The sequence below is a fragment of the Octodon degus genome, unplaced genomic scaffold (assembly GCF_000260255.1).
Source record: "Octodon degus isolate 3935 unplaced genomic scaffold, OctDeg1.0 scaffold00456, whole genome shotgun sequence".
Classification (NCBI taxonomy): domain Eukaryota; kingdom Metazoa; phylum Chordata; class Mammalia; order Rodentia; family Octodontidae; genus Octodon; species Octodon degus.
Window position 1 is genome coordinate 215,042 of NW_004525032.1, and position 3,999 is coordinate 219,040.

At 41.2% G+C, this 3,999-nt stretch overlaps 1 pseudogene; it reads right to left on the reverse strand.

Annotated features, from left to right (window-relative positions):
- Positions 1 to 216: 216 nt before the first annotated feature.
- On the reverse strand, positions 217 to 2,751 carry LOC101570271 (annotated as a pseudogene).
- Between the last annotated feature and the right edge of the window lie 1,248 nt (positions 2,752 to 3,999).

Sequence of the window (3,999 nt, forward strand, 5' to 3'; positions counted from 1 at the left end):
AAAAACTACCACACACACACACACACACACACACACACACACACACACACAATGGTCCACAAAACATTCTCTTTTCCTTCTGAAGGTTTTACGATGCATTGTTATCATTAACCAGTCTTTCACTATTAAACTTAAATGGCCAATTGGGAGAAACAGTTCTGAGACTGGTCTTCCACCTCTGATTAAGAGTGGGGTGGCAGTTGTTAGGAATAATATTCATTTAGCCTTCTGAGCTCTCTGGGCAGACTTGGTGACCTTGCCAGCTCCAGCAGCCTTCTGGTCCACAACTGTGATGATACCCACAGCAACTGTTTGTCTCATATCGTGAACAGTGAAACTACCCAGAGGTGGGTAGTCAGAGAGCTCTTGACTCACATGGGCTTCTTGCAACCATGTCAACAATGGCAGCATCACCAGATTTCAAAAACTTGGGTCCGTCTTCTAGCTTCTTACCAGACAAGCGATCAATCTTTTCTTTCAGCTCAGCAAACTTGCAAGCAATGTGAGCTATGTGATAATCCAGGACAGGGGTATAGCCAGCACTCATCTGGCCAGGATGGTTTGGGATAATCACTTGAGCAGTAAAACCAGCTGATTCCATTGGTGGGTCATTTTTACTGTCACCAGCACATTGCCATGATGGACATTTTTTTCTGCTATTATTTCTGTTTTATTTTTATTTTTTTCCATAATTTTTATTGAGAAATAAATAGCAATGAGACAGTTTCAGATCAAATTGGTATGACAGTTTCAATAGTTAACACAATGCATGTGTTCTTTCTAGTTGTTATTTACTGTACAAGATGTGGACATAATATCCTATTGCAAACACTATTAGAACAAATCCTACTATTCATTAAGAGAATGAAACTATATATCTATCCTAACCATTTTGAATATACAGATAAAAAATGAACATTTATCTGTATTCCTTTTTTTGTTTAGTTCCGTCATGTGAATATTATAGGTGTGTTAACTCAGCAAAATATTCTAAAAGAGTCCAGTAGTCCATAATAGTATTGGGTCTTCCACTTCACTGGCAATGTCAGAAATTATTGACCTGAGTCCCCTACTGCTCAACATGGCTTTACTTCTTATACTTCCTTTTTATACTTTTCTGCTGGATGGTTAAGACCATGATAAACCAAGTCCTATGCAACAAGAGTTGTAGCTTTTGGATCTGATAAGGTCAGTCAAATCCCCTCAGGATTTATCCTGAGATCCTGTACCTGTACCTCAGATTGTAGAACCTTTGTCAGTATCAGCCATGTGGATGAGTCACAGCCATTGCTTGGCCAATGTGCTCTCTGTGAAAGCCTGAGAGAATGTTTTCTCTCCAGATGACTCTCCTTAGGCACATTCTACATCATCGATCACTTTCTTCTTTGGCCCCATAATCATGATCAGAAAAATTGGGACACCACTGAGTTACATGATGTTACAGTACAAGTTCTCAGATGTCCTTAGTCTTAATTGACCTTGGAAGGCTAGGGCCAAAAAGTTGGCTTTCCTTGCAGCCCTCCTTTTTCTCTAATTTTGGTCTGCAAACCTCAGTTTTTAACTATCCAGAAGAGAAGCTTATTGTTATTACCATACAACCTAGGCTGTTAAGCTTAATCTCACTATCTGTCTGAATATCAAACATCTTAGGCATAACATGGAACAGGTATTTTTTCATCAATTATTGATATGTTGAACTTTAAACCCCTGCAGAATATGATGAAAAAACATTAAAAAATTAGAATATATTTTAAAAATAAGCATAAAGAATTATACAATTCTTAAGTTTTCACATAAGCATGCCGGACATCTTTTGACAGACAGTTTTTTATGTTGAAGCCCACATTGTCCCCAGGAAGAGCTTCGCTCAAATCTTCATGGTGCATTTCAACAGACTTGACTTCAATTGTGATGTTGACTGGAATGAAGTCATGCTAGATTTAAGAATAGCAGTCTTCACTCAGCCCATAGGGATAGTACCAATACCACCAATTTTGTAGATAACCTGGAGGGGCAGCCACAAAGGCTTGTCGGTTCGGCGAGTGGGTAGGATTCAATCAAAGCTTTAAGCTGTATGATTCCACTGGCATTGCCATCTTTAAGAGTGACCTTCCATCCTTTGAACCAAGGCATATTCGCACTTGGCTCCAGTATGCCAACATTCCAACCAGAAATTGGCCCAAAAGCTACAGTGTCAGGTTTGTAGCCCATTTTCTTAATGTAGGTGCTGACTTCCTTAACAATTTCCTCATATCTCTTCTGGCTGTGGGGTGGCTCCATGGAATCCCCTTTGTTAATTATAACAATTAGTTGTTTCACACCCAGTGTGTAAGCCAGAAGGGCATGATCACGGGTCTGCCCGTTCTTGGAGACACCCAAAGCAAATTCACCAACACCAGCAGCAACAATCAGAACAGCACAGAAAGCCTGAGATGTATCTGTAATCATGTTTTTGAGGAAGTCTCTGTGTCCAGGGGCATCAATGATGGTCACATAATACTTGCTGGTCTCAAATTTCCGCAGAGAGATGCCAATAGTGATACCACACTCAAGCTCAGCTTTCAGCTTGTCCAAGAACCAGGCATCCTTGCAGGAACCCTTCCTCATCTCAGCAGCCTCCTTCTCAAATTTTTCAGTGGTTCTTATTGCAATATCACTGCATTTATAGACCACATGGCTGGTGGTGGTGGGCTTGCTGGAGTCCACATGTCCAATGATGATGATATTAATGTGAGTGTTTTCCTTTCCCATGTTGGCTTTGATTTACTGGTAGTTTTCACTACACCTGTGCTCTCAGAGCAAACCCGTTGTAAAAACATCTACTGTTATCCTTGTCCTTTCATTTTTCCATGAAATGATTTTTCCTAGTAGAATATTTTAAGTTGGATTTTAATATGAGGCTGTACATTCAAAAGGGAACTATATAAGAAAGAAAATGATAGAACTCAAAACATGAAGCTTCTAATTAAGAAGAAACTGCTAATTTTTGGGAGGAGATGGTCAATTCCTTCAAGACACTTTTGAGTACCTTTGTTTGCAAAGGAGAATGTTTTGTCTGTAAATACAGATAAAGTTGAAAGAGAAGATGAAACATGTAGAGACTTATCCACATGGCGTAATTGTTGCAGAATTTTTAAGAGGTTCAAGGAAACCCTGAGAAACAGGAGGACCCCATTAGGTGCACGCCACTCAGCTGGACTTTGGCCTAAAGCCTGAGTGCAGGACCAGGGCAAGGCTCCAGGTTTACAGATAGAGCAGGTGCTTCTTTTAGTTGTTGTTGTTCACTAGCACAGAAACATCTGAGGCTGCATAGAGATGCAGATACTCCTGTAGTAAAAGTTTAATTCCTTAGAAACTTTTCAACCTTTGGGGACAGGAGGAAGTCATAAACCTGGACGTTGCTGATGGCATCTGGAGTTACATACAGGACACTTTCCTCAGAACCATTACGATCATTCTTATCAGGGACAGGCCTGAGGTCAGCCTTTGAGATAACAGATCCTGTTGGGCACAGGCTGCTACAGGACTCCATTGGGCAGGCACAAGTGTTTACCTTAAGTGTACCCTTGCACAAGCAGGTACTTGTGGGCAGGTGGGGAGTTCTCTGGAAAATTTGCTCAAGGTTGGTTTTCTTCTGAGCTGTGCTTTATTTAAGGAGTTCACATGTGCTAAGAGGCAGGGTTCTGTTTTGTGGGCTTGCTACCTGGCCAAACAGTGCTGCTCAGCTTTGCAAAGCACAACAGAAGGATTCTTCAGGCCTTCAGAACTCAGGAGGAACCCAGCACCAATACCTCGTATGAGGGGAAACCTGAGGGCCAGGGTAAGTGGGATAAAGGAGATGGCTGGGAGCAGGTGGTCAGAGGTGAAGGCCAGCATCTCAGGAGGGAAAAGGTAAAGAGCAAGTTGAATTTGTGCAGTTGTTTCCACTTTGTGTCCACCATTGTTAAGCTCTCCTTTTCATACAAACTTTAAAATACATTTGGCAATATTCACAAAGCA